This window comes from Phascolarctos cinereus, unplaced genomic scaffold, assembly GCF_003287225.1.
Source record: "Phascolarctos cinereus isolate Bilbo 61053 unplaced genomic scaffold, phaCin_HiC Scaffold_2;HRSCAF=192, whole genome shotgun sequence".
Taxonomy (NCBI): Eukaryota; Metazoa; Chordata; class Mammalia; order Diprotodontia; family Phascolarctidae; genus Phascolarctos; species Phascolarctos cinereus.
In genome coordinates, this window is record NW_027555625.1 from 61,370,329 (window position 1) to 61,395,854 (window position 25,526).

The 25,526-nt window shown below is 43.1% G+C and overlaps 1 protein-coding gene across 1 annotated transcript in view; it reads left to right on the forward strand.

The window, feature by feature from the left end:
* The first annotated feature begins 5,470 nt into the window (after positions 1–5,470).
* Positions 5,471–25,526, forward strand: part of ENKD1 (enkurin domain containing 1) — a 96,517-nt gene continuing 76,461 nt past the window's right edge. Inside the window, 1 exon segment of the mRNA XM_020989330.2 lies at positions 5,471–5,736. The gene's annotated coding sequence lies outside the window, so the exon portion shown is untranslated.

A 25,526-nucleotide genomic window follows, 5' to 3' on the forward strand; every position in this document is an offset into this window, starting at 1 on the left:
GACCATGTCACGTCTCACTCCGTGGTTCTCACAGGGAGTGCCTTGGTACATCTAGCATGCTGGGAGCTTTGCCATGTGTGCAGCAAGATTCTCCACGCCCCGAGACTCTGACATTCCTGAGCTTCCACCGCAGGCTTCAGTTTGGTGACTGCTCTCTCTGGCTGAACTTCTGGAAGGTCGCAATAGCAGCTTTATCCATGGCAGCACAAAGCAGTTTCCTCTGCTGGAGATGAAAAGAAAGATGTTTCATTTTTTTTGTTTGTTTGTTTTCTTCAGTGAGGCAATTGGGGTTAAGTGACTTGCCCAGAGTCATAGAGCTAGGAAGTATTATGTATCTGAGGCTGGATTTGAACTCAGGTCCTCCTGACTTCAGGGCCAGTGCTGTATCCACTGTGCCACCTAGCTGCCCCAAAAGAAGACATTTCAAAGAAAGGTGGAGGGATCATAAGGCTCAGGCAGTGGGCCTGGCAGCCAGACTGCCCAAGGACCCTTCACTGTTGCCAATTTAAATGTTAAATATGTGAAAAAAAAGTTTGAGAAGCATTGCCTTAATTCTCACTCTAATCCATCTGTAGGTACAAGCCTAGCTATGGCCCTCCTCTATTCTGAATACCAGTAGCTCCCTATTACTTCTAGGATCAAATAGAAAGTGTTTAGCTTTACCACCTGGCCCCAATCTAACTTCAACCTTGCATATTACTTTCCTTCCTGAACTCTTACGTCTAGCTATATAGGCTTTCTGAGGGATTTTGGTAGTGCAGTGGCTGCAGTACTGGCCCTTGAGTCAGGAAGACCTGAGTTCAAATCTAGCTTCAGACACCTACTAGCTTTATGGTGGTGGGCAAATCATTTAACCTCTGTTAGCTTCAGTTTTCTTATCTGTAAAATGGGGATAACAACAGTACCTACTTCTCAAGGTTGTTGTGAGGGTCAAGTGATAGAATATTTGTAAAGTGCTTAGCACAGGGCCTGTCACATAGCAGGCACTTAATAAATCTTCCTGCCTTGCTTCTCTCCTTCTTGCTGTTCCTCACACATAACACTCCCTTTTCTGTCTCAGTGCCTTTGCACTTGCTGCCCCTCAGGTTAAATGCACTCCCTCCTCCCTCCCTCTGTAAGACTGCCTTGTTTCTTTGCACATTCAGCTCACATGCCATCTTCTAGACTAAGTTTCCTCTGATCTCCCCAGCTATGGTGCCCCCTCCTCACTAAGTAGTATTTATTCAGCATATGCTTAGACATTTATATCCCTTGATGGAATGTAGGCTCCTTGAGGGCAGGGACTTTTACTTTGGTGCTTAATAAATGCTTGTTGATTTAATGATTACTCCTCAACATTACAGTCATTCAGATATTTGAAGATAACTGTCCTGATCTCCCTAAGTTCTTCTCTAGGCTAATCATCCCCAGTTCATTCAACTAATCCTCATATGGCATGACCTCAAAGCCCTTCACCATCCTTGTCAACCTCCTTTGGACACAATAAAGCTTACCATGTTGTAAAGGGCCATCATTATAGATGAGTTCATAGATGAATTCATCTTCTCTTCAAAACCTTCCCAACAACCACATTTCTGTCAATAGTACCACTATCATTCTGCCATGCTTCTTCCTGGTCTAGGAGTCTGAATGAATGAATGAACATTTATTAAACACTTAATACATACAAAGCACTGTGCTAAGTCCTGGGGATATAAACAGAAAAGTCAGATAGTCCCTCCTCTCAAGGAATTTAGATGCTAATGGGTCAAGATAATGTATGTGAGGTTCCAGCTGCAAATCAGATGGAAATGTCTATTGGTCCTTAGGTAAAGCAGCAAAATAGATGGTATGTCATTTCTGGTGACAAAATCACATCAGTTTCCAATACTGAATGATTTGACAGTGCCAAAGACTTTGGTGGGTCTTCAGAAGCTGTGGTTATAGCATCAGCAGAAGTAGTTACCAGGTTTCAATTTCACAAGTATTGCTCCCTGGGATAATTAGTGGCCGTGGAGGTTGGGCTAAGTGACCTTGGGGATGTTACCATTCCTAGTGCTCTTGGGTTTATCTTCTTATTGGTTACAGTTGGTCAGGGGTTAGTGTCACTGCTGTTGAGGAAGGTAGGCCCTTTCTCCACAGGGATCAGTCCATTTGTTAATGGCAACAGAGGCCAGTTTGGAAGCAGGATTGGTGGTTTGGGAAGCACTGCTGTTCCCAGGACTCTTTGGTTCAGCGTCCTGAGCTATCTCCCTTTGAAATCATTCAAAATCCATTAAACTAAGCTTTTACTCTTCCCTTTAAAAGGAGGTGACTCAATGCTAAGGGGAAAGAAAGACAAAAATCATCGAACCAACCCCACCACATTCAGTCTTGCTAATAGAAGCTCCCAAGATAATTTACATGGATTAGAAACATCATGGAAATTGAAAGGAATTTTCTTACTCTAGCTCAAAGTATAGAATGAATTCAAGAACTGGAAGAAAAGGAGCAAAAAAAGGGCAAAATTATAGCTCTAGGAAGGGTTTCTTAACCTGGGGTCCATGAACTTAAAAGATGTATATGTATATATAAAAGAAAACATTTCATTTTTATATATATATATATATATATATATATATATATATATATATTATATATATATATACACACACACACATATGTATATATAATGTTTTCCTTTATAGAGATGGACAATGGGGGCGTCCTTGAACTCCTGGGGGATAACCTCTTCTTGTCATATAACCCCAATATTTCAGTCAGCTTTTGTATGAGCAGTGGACCCTCTGCCTTGTAAATCTCAATTACAATAGAATCAGCATTGGGCACTTTGCCACATGAGGGGAGTCTAATGGCATTCAAAACTTCTTCTTCACTTGGAAGTTTGATTAAGAGGGATTGACTTCAACCTGAGGTAGACAGTCAATGGCTTCAACATTGATTGATGACAGTCTTTTGAGAACACTCTGAAAGTGTTCAGCCCCTTTCCAGGATCATGCAGTTATCACTGATCAGTGTGGCTCCATTAGCACTAAGTAGCTGAGATGCACCAAAGGTCTTTGGCCCATAAATAGCCTTCAGGGCATTGTAGAAGGTCTTTGGATTATTGCTATCAGCTTAAAATTGAATTTCATCTGCCTTCTTACTGACTGTAGAGTGTTCAGGGAGGACTTGTATCTCTGTGTGAGGGCTCCTGAGCCTGCCACTGGTTGCCACCTGGCACCAACTCAAGAAGCTACATACAGCATGTGCAACAGCCACACCTCAATAAAACCATCTTGGCAGATGGGCTAAACCAGGTTGAGGGAAACCAGCAGGGCTCAAATTTATCAGTGAATTAGGGGGGTGCCTACCCTAAGCATGTGATTACTTTTCTTGACAGAATGGGCAGATATGAATAATGAAGGCAGAGAAGCAGATGCTATGGAACACTTAGAGGTTGGTTAGACATGGAAGATGCCAAGGTCATCTGCCATATACCAAGCCATCGCCCCTTGTCTTGACTTTTGTGTTGCCACTGGACTCTTATGATTCTGGGAGAGAGGGTGAGGCTGATGACTTCTTGTAACTCTGCTTCACTTAAATACAATTTACACACGAGTCAAAAGATATCACCCATACCTTTTTATTATTTTATCATTTTACTATGCTATAATTTTACCATTTTACCTGTGGCAACCAGCTGGTGATGAAGCAGCAGGTGTGGATACACTGGGAGCTGTAGTCACAACCCTGCACACAGGAGGCCCAGGCCATAGGGTCATCTTCTCACTGGACTGAAGCAGCAGTGGGATTTGGCAGCCCCCTGGGTGTCTGAGCAGCCTTTTTGGGTATTATACTGCTCATCTCCTGGTGTGAGGAAGGGGCTGGAAAAAGTGCCCTAAAAATCGTCTCCTTACCCAACTCTGGCTTGTTTACCACAGCAGGTGGGGATCTTACCCTGTGATTAAAATATAAAAAAAAAAATTATAGAAAAACTATGGGTACATGGAATGTGCATATGCTAATGGACAACACAAAATCCAGTAGACCAGAGAGATGAACAGCTTTGGTTGGGAGAGAACTCAGCAGGCATCACATCCAAATAGCAGCCCTGAGTGAAACAAGACTGACAAATGAATGCCAGCTTACCACAGTTGGTGCTGGATACACTGTTTTTTTGAGTGGCTGCAGTGAAGGGGAGCACTGGGAAGCTGTTGTGGGTTTCACAATCAAATCTAATCAGTCAGCAAGCTTGTATGCCTCCCAAAGGAGTGAATGACAGGCTTATGACAATGCGATTGTCACTTGTAGAAAGCACTACCATCATCAGTGCATATGCTCCCACCATGATGAACCTTGGTCAGGTCAACGAAAATTTTTTATAAAGAGCTAGAGACCCTCATCATCAATGTGCCAAAAAAGGACAAGCTTGTAATGTTGGGTATCTTTAATGCCAGGGTTGGTACAGATTATGAGACAGGGCAGGGAGTCCTTGGAAATGGAGTTAAATGGAGTCAGAAACAGCTACAGCAAGGGTTACTTAATACTGAAGACGTGTGTCTCATGATCTCATCATCAACACTGTCTTCCATTTACCTAAACACAATAAAACTTTTTGGATGCATCCTAGAAGCAAAAATTGGCATCTAGTAGACTACATGTGGTGCAGAGAACTGAACTACCAGAATCTTGAGTAGGTGATAAATACAGGATGGATGAACCTCAAAGGAGAAGCTACTTAGTGATGGTGGTAGGAAAGCCTGGAAATGAACGCAATAGCTAGCATCTGTATAGGGCTCTTGGCTCCGCAAAGCACTTCGACAGATGTTTACATTTTACAAGAGAGGAAACTGAGGCAGGCAGAGGTTAAGTGACTTGTCCAGGATTACGGAGGTTCTGAGACCAGATTTTAACTTGGCTCTTATCTGATTCCAGTCCTGCCTCTACCTTCCGAACACACACAGACCGCCCAGCCCGGGTGGGAGGCTCAGCTGCTCCACCCCTACCCCCGTCCCTCACCTAGTCCAGCCCGGCCCCAAGGGAAAAGAAAGGATCCAGGCACCAGCTTCAGCACCAACGCATCCCCCGCTGGCCTGTGAGACGGGAGAGCCACTGCGGGCCGCCAGGGGGCGCCCTCGCACAGACGCCAGGCCTAGGGGCCGAGCCCGCCGAGGAAGCTCAGCGGCCGGAGGATGGGCAGTAGGAGCCGCCCTCGGGGCAGCCGCAGGTCTCCGGGCGTGGGCCATCGGCGGTTTCCTCGGCAACTCTAGAGTACCGCCCCACCCGAGCCTCCCGGACTACGCCTGGGGTGCTCTTTTCACCGCCGCCAGCAGGGGGTCGGGAGCAAAAGAGCCAGCGCCGGGTACCAGTACTGAGGGGCCGCGGAGGGAGAGTACGGGCCCTTTAAGAGCTGAGCGACGTGGGGGCGGGGCCGCCCCGCCTCCCGCGGGCAGGCATGCGCAGGAGCGCTTCCCCGCGGCGCGGTCCCGGTCCCTCTCTGCCCCCGCCCCTTTCTGAGCCCTGGGTTCCTTAGAAACGGCCGCAGTCCCGGCCACGCGCGAGGCCGCCGCCGTCTCCCGGCGCGCCCCCCCGCCCTCGCCCTCGCCCGCTCCCGCCCCGTCCCGTCTGGTCCCGCAGCTCGCGTCCCCGCGCGCCGAGCTCCCGGCTGCCGTCGGGCCCCGCATGGGGCCGTCCCTGGCCCCAGGGCCCCCGGCGTGGCCTGAGGAGGGGGTGCTGGGAGGCTCGGGCCGCACCTCCGCGGGCCCCGCGCGCCAGGTGAGAGCGGGGAGCGGCGGCCTCGGCTGGGGAGGGCCGTTGGGGGAAGGGGCGGTTACCTAGGAGATGGAAGGGGCGGGGCCGCGGACGCGTGGACCGCCAGCCTCCCGGCCTCAGTTTCCCGCTCTGTAAAACCAGGGGCTTGGGCTTGGTCACGGCCGTGAGCCTTTCCAGTTCTGCATCCTGGCACCTTGCCCGAGGCCCCGGGGATAAGAGCCGTTCCCACCCCCTGGTTTTACGAACGGGGAAACTGAGGATTCAAAGAGGGGAAGCCGCGGCTGGCCCGGCCTCGGTCCGGGGGCAGTGACAGAATCCGCATTCAAACCCAGGACTCGCAGCTTCGTGTTCTGCCCCTCCGCTGCCTTCTGTTGTGCTTTGGCCTCCTTCTCGGCTCCCCCAAGCTGTAGGTTTTGGGGGGCGAACCCCTGTGCGGGCCCCCCCCCATCCTCCAGGCATCCTTGACCGCCGGGTGTTCGGTCTGTGGTTAAATGCTTTGAGTGATCGGAAGCTGATGAAGGACCGAGGCTGCCGCCCTTTGTTGAATGCCTCTGATTGTGATCAAGTTATTTGCTATGTTCGGATGAGGAAGGGAGGGAGGGAGGGAGAAGGAGAGGAGAGGAGGGAAGAAAGGAGGGAGAAAGGAAGGAGAGGAAGGAAAGAAAGGATGGAAGAGAGGGAGGAAGAAAAGAGAAGGAAGAAAAGAGAAAGGGAGAGGAAGGGAGGAAGAAAAGGGAGGGAGGAAAGAAAGGAGGAAGGAAGGGAGAAAGGGAGGGGGAAAAGGGAGGGAGAGAAGAAGGAAGGAAAGAAAGGATGGAAGAGAGGGAGGAAGTAAAGAAAGAAGGGAGAGGAGAAAGGGAAAGGGAGGAAGGGAAGAAGAAAAGGGAGGGAGGAAAGAAAGGAGGAAGGAAGGGAGAAAGGGAGAGAAAGAAGGGAGGCAGAGAGGAAGGAAGGAAAGGATGGAAGAGAGGGAGAAAGAAAAAGAGAAGGAAGGAAAGAGAAAGGGAGAGGAAGGGAGGAAGAAAAGGGAGGGAGGAAAGAAAGGAGGAAGGAAGGGAGAAAGGGAGGGGGAAAAGGGAGGCAGAGAGGAAGGAAGGAAAGAAAGGATGGAAGAGAGGAGAGAAAGGGAAAAGAAGGGAGGAGAGAAAGATGGGAGGAAAGAAAGAAAAGAGAGAGGGAAGAAAAAAGGAGGAAGGAGTGGAAGGAGGAAAAAAGGAAGGGAGGAAGGAAGAGAGGGAAGGAAAAAAGTAATCATTTATTAAGTGCCTCCTATGTGCCTGGCACCATGCTAAGACTTTACAAACATTCTGTCAATTTGATTCTCACAACAACCCTGGAAGAGTAACAGCAGCTCTAGTTTGCATGGCACTTTGAGAGGTATGAAAAGCACTTGGCTCACAACAGCTGGGTAAGGTACATGATGCAAGTAGGATCACTATTTTACAGACAAGGAAACAGATTGAGATTTAAGTGACTTGTCTGTGGTCCCATTGCTAATAATCTTCTGAGCCCAGCTCTCCAGAGTCCATGAGACTGCTGTTCTAAAGGCTGTTCCCATCACACTACATACTTTCTGACTATTAAGAGCCCTTTGGAGATCCAAGCACAGCAGGAGGGTTGCTGCAGGGAACCTCCTAGAACCCTCCCAACCAGGTTGGTGTGGTGGGAAGAACAACTGCATCTGAAATCAGAAGTTCTTGGCTCAGTTCCTACTTAGGCTCTTTGGCCTTTGCTTCTTTGATATGGCCTACATGACTCCTAAGGCCCCTGCTAGCTCTAATGGTGTGTGACCTGAGTGATTACCATACTTACATTAGAAAGACATGGTTGTGGAACAGACCATGAAAAATGGGGCAAGTGGGCAGAAAAATCAAGTAATGACAGCTTCTTATTTGTGGGCAACAGGGATTTCCATGAATAGAATTGTCTGTCAGATTTTGATTCACAGGATACTGTGATGCATTGAATGTAGAATGTTAGGGTTGGAAAAGGACCTCGGAGATCATAGAGTTTGGTCTTGTCATTTTACAGTGGAGGAAACAGCTTGTCCAAAGGTACAAATTAGTCTACAAGTGTTTGTGATCATCAGTGGAACCTCCACCTTTTAACTCCTTGTCAAGTAAACCTTCTACTTCACTTCCTTCCTAATTCTACTAAGAAGGGGAAGTTGAAATTGGAGCTTTAGATCCCTCAAGGAAGTGTCTCATTATGTTGGGAAAAGCCTGGGATTTGGAGTTGGAAGAACTGTGTTTGAATGTTGTCACCTTACTTGTCTGGACCTAGAAAAGAGGAAGTTGGACTCATTGATACCAGAGGTCCCTTTCAGCTCTAAACTCCTGCTTTATCAAAATGTCAGAAGCAGCTCTCAGAGGAATTATTAATCCTTCAGCATCTCAAGGGTCTGAGGTTTTTTATCAGTATGAGAAACAAAGATAGGATTTTGAAATAGAGGACACTTGCCAAAAAAAAATAGAGAAATGAATCCAGAACCTCATGAGTGTAGTTTTCCCTTTTTAAAAAATGCAATTTGATGTAACTTTTGAATAATTCCACACAAATAAACAGGGATTTTTCATGGATTAAAATGTCAAAATCCCGCTTTACATAAGAAATACCTGACAACTTGGAAGAATCTTATTAAATATGTTTCATTAGTTAGCGCTTAATCCTTACCTCCTTATGTTTTAGACTTATTTTTGCCTTTTAAAAGGGAGCAGGTGGACCTAGAGAGACAAATGAAAGATGATATCCCCATATCAAAGCAACGTCACAAGTCACAGCTGGTGGTGTCCAAAGAACTGCAGATTAGTCATCCTGTACCCATCACAAAATATAAATACATACACATGATGTGCAAGTAAAGTGCTTAAAAAATTAAGGGCCAGGTTAAATATGCTGCTGCTTTTTGGTCTGGACTTATGATTTCCTCATTGTAAGGCAGAGAATTACCTCTACTCTTGCAGACTAGTCACTGCTTAGCAATTTAGAATCTTGAGTTGCCACACAACCAACATGGCTCAGAGGCAGGAGAGAGGAAGCTAAGGGAGAAATTTAAAGAAGCTTAAAGAAAAACAGGGATAGTTCAAATTATGAAGTATCTAAAATCCACCATTCCTATGGTACCATACCTATAGTGTGAGGTGTGCTTATAAGGAAAACAAATGCTCCTTGGCAGGACTGCAGAAGGAATAATTATCCTGGCTTTGCTAACCAGTGTTTGGCCTAAAGGATGGTCACAGGGGGCTCTCTCGGAGCTTGCTATAAGTTAGATGAAGTCAGCACCTGTCATTGGTTTCAGTACTTCATTGTGTAGGGAACATAGACTTAAATAGCTTATATTACAGCTAACATGTAGGCCCCTCCAGTGCTTCACCTGTTTCCAACCTTAATGTTTATGCTCTAGCTGGGAGATATAGAGATTTTGGCCTTGTTAAAGTAGGACTGCAATGAACTTGGCTGAAATTAATAAGACCATCATCACCTCTCTTTTGGGAAAATTTGACATAGATTTTTTGGAAATAGTATTTTATTTTTTCCCCCAATTACATGTAAGGGGCAGCTAGGTGGCACAGTGGATAGAGCACCGGCCCTGAAGTCAGGAGGACATCAGTTCAAATCCGGCCTCAGACCAAACACTTGACATTTACTAGCTGTGTGACCCTGGGCAAGTCACTTAACCCCAATTGCCTTAAAAAAAATACAACCCCCCCCAAAGCCAATTATATGTAAAGATAGTTTTTAGCATTCATTTTTTATAAAATTTTGAGTTCCAGATTTTTTTGCCCTTTCTCCCTCCCTTCCATCTCCCCTTCCCAAGATGGTAAGCAATCTGATATAGATTATATGTGTGCAGTCATGTAAACATATGTCCATATTAGTCATGTTGTGAAAGAAGAAACAACAAAAGGGAAAAGCCATGAAAAAACAAAAAAAAGTGAAAATAGTATCCTTTGATTTGCATTCAGATTCCATAGTTTTTTCTCTGGATGTGAATGGCATTTTCCATTATAAGTCTTTTGGAATTGTCTTGAATCATTGTATTACTGAGAAGAGCTAAGCTGATTCACAGCTGATCATTGTATAATGTGGCTGTTACTGTGTACAGCATTCTCCTGGTTCTGATCACTTCACTCAGCATCAGTCCATACAAGTCTTTCCAGTTTTTTTTTGAAGTCTGCCTGCTCATCATTTCTTATAGCACAATAGTATTCCATTATATTCATATACCACAACTTGTTCAGCCATTCCCAATTGATGGGCATCCCCTCCATTTCCAATTCTTTGCTACCACTTAAAGAGCTGCTATAAATATTTTTGTGCATGTGGGTCTTTTCCCCTTTTTTATGATCTCTTTGGGATACAGATCTGTTAGTGGTATTGCTGGGTCAAAGGGTATGCACAATTTGATTGCCCCTTGGGCATAGTTTTGACATGGATTTTTAATGCTACCTATTGCTTTATCTTGTAGAAGAGAATAGGTGTTATATATCTCACTTGACTCATTATTGATTAGAACTTGTAGCCTTTATTCATTTTAAGAGGAAGCTAACAGTGACTATTTTATAATCATTAGTCCTATATCATGAGATAATTATCAGAAGAGACCTGAGAAATGACCTCATCCAATCGCATCATATGGAGATGAGGAAAATGAAGTTTAGAGGGTGACTTGCCCAAGGTCACACAGATTAGCGTAGAACTGAAACTAGAATTTAGGTCTTGTTATTCCTTATATTCTTTCCATTCCCCTCTGTCACACTGCTTTAGTTTTATAATTATTGGAATGATCCATTCATTAATGGTAAAGGAATATTAAGAAAATGTAATTTTTTTTGGATACTTCTCTAGATCTGTGGTCTCATTAACATGGGCAACTCTTTGCAATAATCCACATCACATTAAATCTGAGGAGACTTCCTCTGGACCTCTGGATATTGCATGAGTATCAGCAAAACACACGTAGTTATCTAGGTCCTTGGGTGCAACCTTTTGACTGAGTCCAAATTTTGCAGAACAAATCCTTTTAGAAGGTGATTTGTTCTGTGAAGTTTGGATTCAGGCAAAGGGCCGCACTTGAGGACCTAGAGGGCCCTTGAGGCCGAAGGTTCTCCACCCCTAGAAGTACAGAATGACACTTTGCTCTTCAGAATAAATAATGTAGAAGATTTCTTTACTTGGGACTGTAAAAATTTTCTCTAGTTGTCATGCCAGTAGTACCTTTGACAGACAGTTATATAACATTTCATACTATTCTGGGACAGTGAGGGCAAGTAATCAAGCTTAAACTATAATAAAGTCATTGACTGTGTTTGACAAGAAAGACTACAAGGAAATGAGGAAGCAGAGAACTTGTAATATTATTAACAGAGAATTTGTAGAGTAAATCAATATCTTCGTTATCAACTTTCACTGAACACATTTCCTAGTTTCAAGATAACAGGGGAAGTGGAACTGGTTTACTGCAGATCACCTGATCTTGGAAGTTGTAATGCAGAAGTCAGGAAACAAAAGAACTGAATAAACATTTGAACCTATTGCACCTGAATTATTCTGATGTCTTTAAAGTTGCACATATCATTGTAGGGAGTCTAACTCAATAATTAGTGTATTTTATATAGTAAGTATTTAACATATGTTAATATATGTTGAATATGAGAGTTGCAATGGGAAAAAGTGTTTTAGAGAATATTATTGTTAGAATATAGTATGTCAGTACTTCAGTGGATCCATGATTTCATCTTCGGGCATGCCCCATGATTTAGTCTAATCAGTAAGCATTTGTTAAGATCTTGTCACGTCTAAGGTACAGTGCCGGGCACTAGAGATGCAAAGACAAAACGATCAAAACCCATCAATGCCCATTTGTCCTGTGCTCTTGTCTACAGGCAGCAGCCTGTAGACCTTCCCCTAAGTCTTTTTCTGTTTTGTAGACATCAGTGGTATTATGTGGTTGGAAATCATGGAATGCCATGATCTCGTAAGGGTAGGAGATTTTGCAGGCGACCCACATAGCAATGGAAAGACACGTTATGGGTATAAGTAAGTTATAGCTCACTACCAATTATAATGTGTGCAAAAAAATGGCATAAAGGAAAGCAAGGCCACATATGACGTGGTTAAGTAGTTAGTGTTGCCCTAATGTTATCGATATATTTTTAAAATACAACATAATGACAGAAAACACTCTTTCTGGCCTGTAAAAGTAGTTCTGTCTCACACATACCATTTTGTCTCACTGTCTTGCCTCCTTGGCCTAGTGCGATCTGGGACAAAAAGCTAATTAATTCCTATATAGACTACAGGAATGTTCAAGGAAATGTTCTGATAAATGTGGTCAGTAATGTTGATTCAAAGAGCTGGGGACAGCGAAGGATTAGCAAATTCCTCCTTGCCTCGTATTCTCCATCACTGACCTTCCGTGTTCTACCTTACCTCGCAGTGAACATATGCAGAAATAGCGGGGCAGCTAGGTGGCGCGGTGGATAGAGCACGGACCCTGAGTTCAAATGCGGCCTCAGACCAAGCACTTGACACTTACTAGCTGTGTGACCCTGGGCAAGTCACTTCACCCCAGTTGCCTAAAAGCAAAACAACAACAACAACAACAGAAACAGGACAGCAGTGTTGGCATTCAGAATGCTGACGACATCCTCCAGAGCAGGGTGAGGGCGTCACTGTGGATAGGACAAAATGGCCGCTTTAGACTGAGAATCCTGAACATGTGGAGCATCGCGAGAGAAGAATGAAATGTATTAAATCCCTACATTATAGCGCCTAACATTGATTTCAGCGTTAGTTGAGAATGAGTTCAAACCAGTCACATTACAAAGCCTTTGCTCATAGGTAAAGAAGAAAGTTTGTGGTAAAGTTGTAAGTGGCAAGGAAAGAAGCAAACGTTTATTAAGCACCTACTGTATGTGCCAGGCACTGTGTTAAACACTTTAGACTAAAGTGTCTTATTTGATCCTCACAACAGCCCTGGCATGTAGGTGCTGTTATTATCCCCATTTTACAGTTGGGGTAACTGAGGCAGACAGTGGTTCAGTGACTTAGGGTTACAGTCAGCAAGTGTCTAAGACTGGATTTGAACTCAGGTCTTCATGACTGCTGCCCAGCACTTTAACCTGCATCAAGAACACGATTTAGAGTCAGAGGACCTGGATTAGAATTTTGTTCACTCTGTGACTTTTCATAAGTTATTTAACTCTGAATCCCCATCTGTTAAAGGAAGGGGTTGGATTAAATGACTGCCAAGATTCCTTCTCTCTCTCTGAATCTTATCATCTTGAATTTTTCAGCAAGGTGGATTGATGTCATATAAAAAAATAAACACAAGGAATTGTAGTAGCAAGGAATGAAATAGTCGTACTTTGTTTAAAGATAGAAAATTCCTCATCTAGGACCTGTTTTTTCACGGTATCTGCCCAGAGAAGATGACTTGTAGGTCCTAGCTCTTTGTCCCTGTCATCAGTAGTTCTCACGTCGGTCTTGTGACAGGATGCCACCGAGTCTGTGACCTAAATAGTGCCCGCTGGACTGCTGTGATCAGCCCTGGCAGATTAATCCCAGCATGTCCAAAGCCATTTATAGGGAGGGCTTTCTCCAACTCACACCCTACTGTGGAGCATTAGAAATAAAAGCCACAAAACACATGACCTAAGTCATTTCCTGGTGTTGAAGTCATGCTTCTACTGGGACCACCATCAAGTAAGTGGGAAAGGAAAAGGCAGCTCCATGAACTTTGCTGTTGTTTTTTTTAATAGTTTTTTATTATTCATAGCTTCTGGTTCTTACAATATCATTAGTTATCCCTCCCCCTTCCAGAGAGCCATCCCATAATCAGATTTTTCAGAGAGGAAAAAAAATCAGTCAACTGATCAAAATATTGAAAAAAATCAAAAAACATGTGCAATGTGTGACATGTCTGGACCTCCCATCTCCATGAAGGTCTGGGTTGGGGGTGTCCTCTCATATTTCTCCATTCAAGTCCTGCTTGAGCTTTATAATTTTGTTACATTCACTTCTGATTTTTCTGCACAGGGTAATTATTTTTTCCCCTCTTCTCCTGAAAATACAGTATTTTGTCTTTTCAGGTGCTTTACTTACCAGTTCCCACTGGCTCTCTTCCCCTCACCTCTGATCCCCTCCTCTCATTTGTTACCCCTTTCCCTTTGGAGATTTGTTTATTGGTGCCTTTTTCTCTTTCCTGCTTTTATCTGTTGCATAATTCCCCTCCCCTCCACCTTTTCCCCCCCTTAGTCAGATAGATTCCTGTCCTCCCCTTCAACTAATCCTGTTTACTAGTTTTTAAATTTCATTTTTTGCACCCCTTTCCAAAAATTATTTCTCTCACTCTCTTCATTATCTATCCTCTCCATCTCCTCTGAATCTTCATTGTCTGATTCATGACCCCTGTAATTATCTGGTTTTTCTCTTTTCTCTGTATTCCTTATACAATCAAGGCTTCCACAATATCCAGTCTCGGCTGTCTCCTCCAGGTGGTTTCTGCCACTGCCTTGTACAGCTTGCCCCATTAATTCCCCATTTCCATTGTGTCTCACTTCCTGAACAGTGACAGTTATTGCAGGTTATCAGAGAACATGCTGTGCCATGGTAGGGCCTTACGTACCACATCCTTGATTATGTAGCCCACCACTGATCTTTACCCTTCTTTAGTTACCTTTTTTATCCCATTTGCCTCAAAATCTTCCTGGGGCCATGTTCTCCCAATCCCCTGTAAAGGTTGCTTCCTGGATTTCCAACTCCGCCCCTCCCTAGGTGGGACAAGTAGACTTTTCAAGTATCAAATCCCTGAGGCCAAATGTAGCACAAGGTCCCTATCTCCCTTCACAGACTGTCTCTTCACCCATAGCAGCAATCTTCCTGGAAACCCCTCCCATCGCCAAGGCAAAGCCTCCTTCCTTTCCTCCTTTTTCTGTCCTTTCCTCCTCTTCCACATCCACTTCCCTGTAGGCTTTTCTTTTTCTGAGACAACGGGGTGGGGGGGGTGTCACCTTCCCCTCATTTCCTTCCCCTGATTTGACCTTGGTGTATCATATATTCTTTATCACTTTGTTCTCCTCACCTCTTTCATGTAGCCTTCCATGTTGTGATGTAGGCCACAAAACGTTGATTTACCTGTAGGCACAGTGTTGCTCAGTTCTGTTCATAATGCCTCTGTCTGCCTCTTTACTGTTACCTCTACCAGATTTCCACCTTCACCCCTGTCTCCTTGTGAACATTTAGAAAGAGGTCTCTTCCTGGTCTCTCTTCTGTTGTTGCTGTTCTCCTTGGCTGCAACATGTATTTATTCCGCATTTCTGTAGTTCAGGGTGTTTGAGAAGCAAAAAACCTCTTCAGTTCTGATTTTCTTTCTAACAGTGTTTAATACTCTTCCTTATTATTGGCCTTTCATCTTTTTTCGTTCCCAGTTATGCTCAGATTTGCAGGGTGGGTCAGTTTGGGCTGCATTCTGATCTCCATTGCTCATGCTTCCATTCCCTCCTACATTTTCTAGTGGGTGCAGAACAGTCCTGTATTTTTTAAAATTTCTTTCCTTTATGTTCGAAGGTCTTTCTCCCAATCAGTTGCAGAGCTTGTTTTTTAATTAAATTGTTAAATTTAACCACTATGTGTCTTGAGGTTTGCAGCCTTGGGTTTTTTTCTGGAGGTGAATTGTGAATTCTGCGCTCCCAAAGTGATCCAGGGCAAAGTCTGATTGCTTTTCCCCTTGCCTGAGCTCTGCAAGTTCATGCCATGGGGCTGGGCCAGAGCAACAGTAAACAGTTGCTGGACTCAGCCCCTATCAACTACCCGGGTAGGTTCAGTGACAAAACTGCAGGCTCTCCTGTGGTCTGGGTTCCTGCCCTGGTTATTCCTCTGCAGGCTTCAGGCTGGGCTGGAAGCTGGAGCTGAGCCCTTGCTCAGTCCTGGGTCTGAGCCACATTGCTGCTGCTAGCTTCTGAACTTGCTTCTTGCGAGTGTAGGCCCTCACCTTTCCGTACACCAGAAGGCCAAACCTGGGTGCAGGTCCCTTCCTCGGCCTACCCTGGGACTCCTGCCAGATGTCATCCATTCCAGTCACAGTACCCTGGTAAGGTCTGGACCCTCCTCTTGCCCTGGTGTGCAGCCTCTCCCGAGGCAGTGGAGTGCACCACTGGGTGTTTACTCCTAGCCAGGCCCTTTTGGAGGCTGGGACAGACCAGACCTCTCTGCCTGTCTCCCAGTGCAAACCTGGACTGGAAAAAATGATTCACTCTGACTTTTTCTTGGATTTCTCCTTCAGGATTTGATCTGGTGTGTTTTCTAGATCTGTTTGGAGGTAATAAAATGACAGCAGTTTTTTCAGGAAAATTAAAGGGTTATAGCATGGAGTTCGAAGATAGGGAAGAAGATCCAGTATGGAAGTAGCCTGGCCGTGGCGGGGCAAGAGTTCAAACTGAGGTGGTTGCAGTAAGAATGTAAAGGAAGGCATGAATTGATGCAAGAGATTCAATCAAGGATATGAAGGAATACCAGAGAGGACTTGACTTTTTAACCCACCATGCCTCCTGATTCTGAAGGCTAGTATTTTACGAGGAGAAAATAAGGACACGTAAGCTAACCTTGCACTTCAGTTACAAAGTGTGGTAACATCAGTTACCACATCAGTTGTTACTAACTCCATTAGAGTCTCACCTGTTGCTCTCCTTGGCCTTCTTGATGCTTGGAGAAAAGCATAAGAACAGGAACAGCAGCAACAACAGCATTCACAGAATGCTTTCAGGTGTGCAAAGTTCTTTAGGGCTATTGCATTTGATCTTTGCCACAGCCCTAGGAGGCAGGTGTTACTGTTATCATCACTGTTTGCAGATGAGGAAACTGAAGCAGGCTGAGGTGAAGTAGCCCAAGGTCACTCAGTGGGTAGGACTGAGATTGCATTTGAATTCTTCTGTCTTCTGACTGCACATCTGGCACTTTATCCACAGGGCTCCTCTGCAAGCAGATCTTTGTCAACACTGTGCACTCGGAATATATACCAACAGGCCTGTGCATTTTGGTAATACTATGACATAAAACTAGTCCATTAGGTGGGCAGAACCATTCAAAAGCCTAAAACTTATATCTAACAGTACATATCTATTACAGATTTCATAGATTCAAAGCATATTGTAAATATGGGAAATTGAAACACACACATCTGTGTGAATAACATCAGTCCTGTTAAAACAAGATGTGAGCCTAAAATAGAGAAAAAACTTAGAAGAAAAAAATAATTTCCTCATGCCAAATGAGTCTGTGCAGGAACCAGGATTTGCTTTGGTTTCCCAGGCCAAACACAGCACTGGAGGTCAGTTCTACTTCCTTTTGGGTATTAGCCATTTTTAAAGCTGAAAATAATCTTTGCCTTAAAACTTTCCCATAGAATCACCTCAGCCTCGTGCTCTGTTTTTCCCTCCCTTTAGGGATTTACTAGAAACTAGGCATGGGGGAAAAAATCTTAAAGCCAAGCAATTCTTTGCTTTATCAACATGTAAAAAATCTTTTTTTCTTGTCAGTCTCTGAATGATTATCTCGATAAGAAGGGGAGGGAAGGAGGGAAGGGAGCAGAAGCTTGTTTTCCCCTATCTTATTGGGAGAGCAGTAGGGGGCAGATGGCTAGCACAGGGCCTGAGTTCTCTGCTACCTTCTTCTCTGAGATTTCAGAGAAGCAGTAGCTCCCTGGGTGGTTTGGCTTGATTGTTAACTCTTCTGGAGGGCTATTCTTTTTACCAGCCTGGCTTCATATTAACTCAGTTCATAAAACTCTTTGGATTATTTTATATGCTAGTAAATATAACACTTTAGGCATTATATTTCATTGCAAATGTTTTTTTATTCCCAGATCATAGAAATGTGCTATTAGGGCTTTAAAAGTTTTAAGATACTGTTGTTGATTTACTCGGGAAATTGTCCCATTGTGCCAGAGTCTTGTTTCTTAAACAAATTGCTTTGGGCTTCTCTTTGACTATAACTGGGTAGGCACCTTGGGCTTGCCAGCACAGGAAAGTGACTAGTGCTTGGTTTTATGGACAGTAAATCTAAGAACCTTTTTGAGGTTTTGAAAGCGTATGCTGTTTGCTAGAATTTGGAAAGAATTTCATCCCAGCTGAGCAGCAAGGAAATAAAACTATAGGTTTTATATATAGGATTTGGAGCTGAAAAGGACTATAGAGGTCACATAGTCCAACCCATCATTTTAGAAATACAAAAACAGGCTTAGAGTGGGGGAATAACTTGGGTTCCACAGCTAGCAAGTAGCAGCTTTGGGATTTTAGCCCAGATCTTCTGTCCTGTATGCTTTCCATTACATGTTATAATTCTTCAAATCTACCTCACTTCTTTAGGGTCATCATTGATTAAAAAAAAAATTAGAATTTATTGAGTGCCTGCTGTTCTTAACCAAAAGTTGGGATACATGCATGGTCTGACAAAAGATACTCTTTCTTTCCAAGCCTTGTTAAAAATACACTTTCCTTTAAAAGTTAGGACTGTCTCATAGAATACAAGATAGGTATACATGTGTGTATATAAACACACACACAAACACATCTCTGACTTCCTCCTCCATTTGTTTCTTTACCTCAGACCGCTGGTTCTCACAGTTTGCATTCTGAAGCATCAGCGTATTCTCAGGGTTGTCTTGTTTGAGACAAGGTTTAGCTGCTACTTCTTGCATCTAATTTCTTGAAAACTGTATCTTTCCACTCTATAACTAGGTCATCTGTAATTACTCAGTCCTCAAACAAGTCCTCAAATGGATGAGCCACGAAAGACAAGTCAGCATTATTTGAAAGTGCAGCTTCCAACGCTAGAGTGAATTCTGGTCGATGGAAGAGTGCGTGGATGAGCTGAGAGAAAAGCTCTAGCAGGGAACAGGTGAAAAGAGGCCGGGGTCTGCTTAATGGCCACAGACAAACTGACTAGGAAGATCCAGTATTTCAGTTCAAATAATGTCCTGGCAGGAAGAAGAGCAGCTGTTAATCTGTTTCAGTCAAATAGTGAGCAGCACATCAAGCTCGGCATGTGAAGTAGTGAAATGGTGCTGCCGCATCCTCTTTGGTTATCCTGTTGAGACAGGAGTGACTTTTGTACTTGGGTCACCTCAGACAAACTTGTGTCAGTACTGAACTGGATTTAGCATCTTTTCCTTTTAAAGCAAGGGTCATTATTGACAACCTGCCTTTCTCTTCCACTTCTAATTTGCTTACATAAAACTAATGCCATAAAAAGAGAGGATGTATTTTCTGGCTTGATGTATTCAAGTATGAGCTTCAGTAAATCAATCAGAAAAGACTTTACTCAGTACTGCTGATTATTTTCATTAGTTTGACAAGATATTCCCAAAACCAGTCATTCAGACAGTAGGAATATTATTTGACAGCTGTAAAGATACCTACTTGTTTCGTCTACTAATTTGTCATTGATTTGATCGATGATCTTAATTGCTGTATGTCACTGTCTTTTGTTGTATTCTTTATTGGCCCAGTGAGGGTACTGTCCTTCCTGCTAGGAATATACTTCTCTCCCAACATCTCAAGAAGTTTTATAAAAACAGTTAACATGTACTGCCACAGTTGGATTATTTCTACTATTCAGATAGGGTAGAAATAAGCTTTCTTTGCAGGTCATGTTGCAGTCTGTCACTTAGATGGGCTCCCTGCCTCTACGTTACAAATCAGTTTAGTGTTTATTAAATTACAGAATCATAGCATTTTAGAGCTAGGGGTACATCTAATTAACTCTGAAGGACTGAAGGCCCAGAAAGGTCAGATGACTTGTAGAAGGTCACATAGCTAGGCTTCCTGGACTAGAGTACTCTAGTCCACCATATGACTCTGCCTGAATTTGAGGTTGACTTCTTTCTTAAAAAAAAAAAAACAAACAACAAAAACTGGTGCCCCTGTAGTTTGTAACTATTCTGAGTAAATGTGCTTATGTATGTAAATCATGATTCTTAATGGCCAGTTCAACTTAAATATGAAGCATAAAATGTCAGCATTAAAGATGTAGGTTACCTAAAGGGCCATGGAGAAAGGCATGAGGGCCATCAGACAGACGGTAATCGATTACTAATAAAGAGCTCTTTGGGCCATCATCAGAGGGCTTATGACTGGGAAAGAATGGTGACACAGCAGAAGTAGGAGACAATCAGTGGAAAGGCCAAGTGCCCTTAGGGCTCTAAAGGAAGGTGCCCATTCATGTTAGCTGGTTAACCTTTGGAGGATTTATAGAGAGGACACTGGTGGATGGTAGGTCTAGCTAACAGATCTGTTGAAACATTTAAGTATGGGAGCAGTTTGATCCTTGCCTGTATCTGTGTGTCTGGTCCTTTAGAGTATGTGAGTACCTAAAATAATGCCTTTGCATTTTCCAGAGAAATGAAGTTCTCCCTTTAGGTACCAGTGGTTTTATTCAAACTATTTTTTAAAAAAATGTTGACCTGTGAGGCAACTACTGTGCTATGTCTACACAAAACAGCATTGAGAGGGAGATTTTCCTGGCTATTGATGTTGGGTTTTTATTCACAATGAAGCCCATTCTGTAGCTGGCCTTCGTTGATGTGCTTCTGGTGCCCCCCCCCCCCTCCCCTGCTGCCCGTCCTCGCCTCCTTTGGTTGACCTTATAATACAGTAAGTGCTTTGATGGGTTTCCTAGCCACAACTTGTTTATTAAACTCACTGTGGTAAAAGGCAGTGAAGAGGTTCATTGGGACACGCATTGCAGTCTGGGGACAAAGTCTGTGCACGTAAAACACCTACACTTAGAACTAAAAGGGTGGGCAAGCATGAAATGTCCTTTCCCATGGAAGCAGGTGCTGTGGATTGTCAGGCCTTCTTCACATCTGGAAAATCATTTTTTAAATTCAACAAGCATTTATTAAGGCCCTAGAAAGTCTTTCTGTGTCTACATCATTCTTGTGCCTGTGATGATTATTTCCCCAACTTGATTGAAAGGTTCTTTTCACAAATCACTTACCTTCTGTAGGCCTCAGTTTCCATCCTCTGTAAAATGAAGGGTTTGGATTTTCTTTCAGGCCTCTCCAAACTCAAATTTTGTAAATCCGTGTCTTAATTCTGTACATCCTCATTGGACCTTGTTCATGATAGGTGCTCGTTAAATGTTTATGGATTAGACTAGTCTGCTGTGTCCCATCAGAAAAGCAGTAATTATGGTAACTTTTTAATGACAAAGTCACGAATGCTAGTGTATCAAATAGATGCCATCTCTGTTGCACAAAAGCTAGGATGTAGGTGTGTTAAAGATTCAAAAAACCTATTCAGAGTTTAAAAATCTATCTTTTCTGCTCATGGGAGTCAGTTTTTACTCAGAATCTTACACTTAGTAGAAACATCTGTAAGAGAATGAAAAATGTTACTTGATCATGAAGTGATTCTTTAGAACCTTTTAAAAAACTCACCTCATTTTAATTTCTTCTAATCAACCAAACAATTAAAAAAAACCCTCTGCTCAAACTTTATCTTCAAGTTGAGGCTTTGAGAAAAGATAATCATGAGCCTTCATTGGCTTCCTGTGGCATTAGATACGATAAAGTTGGAACTATGCTCACATTTAAGGCCCACCACAGTGCAGTTCCAGTTTGCCTTTCCAGATTTATTTTCCACCAGTCTCCTTCATGCCTTCTAGGTTCTAGCCAAAATGATGTAGCATCTGTTCCTCAATTTCATACTGAAACTTCAGTGCATTCCAACAGGTCATGGTTGGAATGTACTCCCTCATCTCTGCTGGATGAAATCCTTCCCTTTCTCTAAGATGTAACTCAGCTGCTACCTCCTCAACGAAGCCTTCTTTGATCCCCCAAGAGAAAGTCAGATTTTCTAGAGCATTTTGTTTGTCCTTAATCCCATCATATAATTAATTCCATGTATTTTGTTTAAGTGTATACATGTCACATCTCTTCCATGAATTCTCAGCACCAACCATGGAGCCTTATAATTAGAAAGTAATCAAATGGTTACTGAATTGAATTTAGTATTTTAATTTGATTCTTCGTTTGAAAACTTTGTTTACATAATCAGTGAAATGTATGTCACATCGTACCTATTAATTTCATTTGAGGTCAAGGGATAGAAGGGGGAGGGGTTCCTGACCAGTGCCTTGTGAAAAGGACTGTCAGTTTATTTGAAGGTACAGAAATGAGGAGGGGGGATGGAAACAAGGCTTTGTAGACGTTTGATTCTATGACTACTGCTCCACATTGTATTCCGAACCTGTTGGAATTGTAGTCCTCTTCTTCACCTACATCTTCAGGCACATGTAAATGGCAGCTTCTTTAAGTTAAGAAATACTGTTAGGTTTCTAGTATGTGCAATAACACTGTGTTAGTCTGAGGGAGAGAAAGCTTAGCTAAAACAAGGTCCTTAGCCTCATGGAGCTCTTCCTGCCCAGAAGGGGCGTAAGAGATAAACACAGATAACTATAATATACACTATTACATGATAAGTAAATTAGAGAAGTGCTTCTATGATGGAGGAGTATGAAGTCACACTGGATTACAGGCCACTAAACTCCTGTTTTTGTACTGTGGGGGAGCTAAGAATGATTTTTACATTATTAAATACAATTAAACATTTAAAAATGTAAAAATCATTCATAGCTCACTGACTTAGAAAAACCAGGCCACCAGTTGGAACTCTCTGCTGACCTCCAAAACCGAATTTATTATCTTTCTCCTTCTACTCTCCCCCTCACCCTCCCTCTCCCGCCTCTTTCCCTATTACTGCAAAGGGTAACACCATCCTCCCAGGTCCTCAGGCTCACAAACTAAGAGTTAACCTAGACTTGTCACTGTCCCTCAGCCCCCATACCCAAGCTGTTGCTAAGGCCTGTCGATTTCACCTCTGCAACATCTGTCCAATACGCCTCCTTCTCTCCTCTGACACTGTCACCCCCTGGTAAAATTCCTTGACCCTTCGTGCCTGGACTGTTGCCCTAGTCTGGTGGCAGGGTCTGCCTGCCTCAAGTCTCTCCACTCCAGTCTATCATCCTTCATTCAGCCACTAAAGTGATTTTCCTAAAGGGCAGGTCAAACTATATCAACCCCCTATTCAGTGACCTTCAGTGGCCCCTTATTGCCTCTGTGATCAAATACAAAGCACTATGGTTGGCATTCAAAGCCCTTCGTAACCTAGCCCCTTCTCATCATTGCAGTTTTCTTACACCTTCCTCTCTATAGTCTTCAATCCAGTGACACTGACCTTGTGGCTGTTCTGCAAACAAGACACTCCATCTCTTGGCGCTGGGCATTTTCTCTGGCTGCCCCACACATGCCTGTAATGCCCTCCCTCCTCCACCCTGACTACGGACTTCCTTGGCTTTCTTGAAGTCCCAAGTAAAAAGGCATTTTCTGTAGGAAACCTTCCCCAACTCCTCTTAATTCCAGGACCTCATATTTATTTGTTTGCCTGTTGTCTCCCCCATGAGATTGTAAGCTCTTTGAGGGCAAGGACTGTGTTTTGCCTCTTTTTTGCATCCCCAGTGCTTGGCTCAGTGCCTGGCATGTAGTAGGTGTTTAACAAATATTTATTGATTGATTTGGCTGGGGCCTAGTTTGCCAACTCTTTAACTAGAAACATCAGAGATGCTTTCCTGGAGGATATGACATTTGAGTTGTATTTTAAAGGAGTTCACTGATTAAAGGGAGAGGGAGGAAATTCCAAGTTTTAGAAACAGTCTGGTAAAGGTATGGAGGCAAGAAAGCTTACTGCTTTCCTTGTGTTATTAGAAATGAATAAAAAGTAGCCAAGAATTTTTTTTCTGCAAAGCCTCTTGATCTTTAGAGGTATAGGGGCACAAAAGCAGTTCTTCACACATTCAGTATTCCACAAACATTTACTAACTGAGAAGCATCGTATTTCTACAAACTCATTTACAAAACAAAAATATCTAATTTCTTTAGGTTATTTATGTTCACATTGAAAAATTAAAATAGAACTGCAAAGGCCAAACTCTGAATAATAATTGCCTACCAACTGACATGCCATATATTCTTTTACCTTTTTTTAGGACATAAACACAAATGAATTATTTATTTCTGTGCTCTTATTTTGGGCTGCAGTCAAAATTCTATTTTAGATGATCAGTTGTGAGCCTTATGATAATTGTGTTTCCCGTCCCCTGAATATAGCCTATAACCTATGTGCTCACTTTGGGCAGTGCCACAAGTTTACGGTAAAGATTGGGTTTTTTTCTTCTTTGGGTCTATCTTTTTTATGCATTTACTGAAGGCTCCCTTCCAAAAATCTAGGACACAGAGAATAAAAAATGGGAAAGAGCTGGTGTCCCATCCAACCCATTCAACCGTGAAGGCTGTATTTTATTTTATTTTTTTGCTGTTGTTGTTTAATAGGTTCTTTGTGACCCCATTTGGGGTTTTCTTGGCCAAGATACTAGAACAGACTGCCATTTCCTTCTCTGGCTCATTTTAAAGTTGAGGAAACTGAGGCAAATAGGCTGAAGTGACTTGCCCAGGGTCATACAGCTAGGAAGTGTCTGAGGCTGCATTTGAACTCGGGTCCTCCTGACTCTAGAGCTGGCTCTCTATCTGTTGTGCCAAGGTCACTGCTAGATGGTCTTCATTTTCTATAGATTGCTCAGGTTCAGTGCTTCATGAAAAATGTTCTTATAGCTTCCTTAGATTATTTTTGTTATGTCTTGTTCTGTTTAAATAAAAGAAGTTAGGGGGCAGCTAGGTGGCGCAATGGATAGAGCACCGGCCCTGGGTTCAGGAGGGCCTGAGTTCAAATCCGACCTCAGACACATAACACTTACTAGCAATGTGACCCTGGGCAAGTCACTTAACCCCATTGCCTAGCCAAAAATGAATGAATGAATGAATGAATGAATAAATAAAAGAAATTGGCCATCAGTATATGCCTTCTTTACTAGGCTAAGAATTCTACTTGCTTATTTCATATATGCTTTGTTCTGTAAACTAATTGTCCATCTCTCCTGGAATTTTTGCCATTCCTTACATTTAACAGTTCTTCTCCTATCTCTGGTTCTGCATAGACTTCCTCCTGTGCAGAGATGCAGTTTCTTTTCATCTTCACACCTTAGAATACCTGGCTTCCTTCCAAGCTCAGTGTCACCTTTTCCATGAGCCCCTTCCTGATCCCTCCAGCTGCTAGTACCTCTTGATCTTTTGTATAGGAATGCTCACCCCTCCCCCCCGCCCGGTAGAATGGAAGGGTCTGGCGGGGCAGTTTCATTTTTGTCTTCACTTCCCTAGCATCTGACTCAGTGTCTGATATGCGTACAGCAAGCTAATAAGTGCTTGTTGATTGATTGTCGTTACATTTGTCTTTCTGAGATTAGATAACATTAATTTTTGGAGAGTCAGAAAGAAAAACAGGAAAAATTAACATAAAACGCTGACTTGCATTTCAGCATTCTTCAAAACATTTCATATGTGTATCAGTTAAAATTCAGCTAAATGGGCTTATTGTGGCCTCTAGGTAGGTACCTTATGGACGAATGAAATGAAGATTTGCTTAGACAAAAGGAAAATAAAATTCGTGGAGTTAGGGATGCACTCAGCACCAAGGGAGCCAGACAGGAAATGCCACCTCAGTGGTATGGCAGTGAGGAGACTCTCTTGCAGGGCATGTTGTCATGGCAAATGGTCTAGAGACCTTATCTTCCTGATTCTGAGTGATGAGGTAGATTTGAAAAGGGACTCGATACAGTGAAAACATCTCTAGAATAGTTCCTTTGTGCCAAATCAGAACAGATAAGCATGTTTGTTAGTCTCA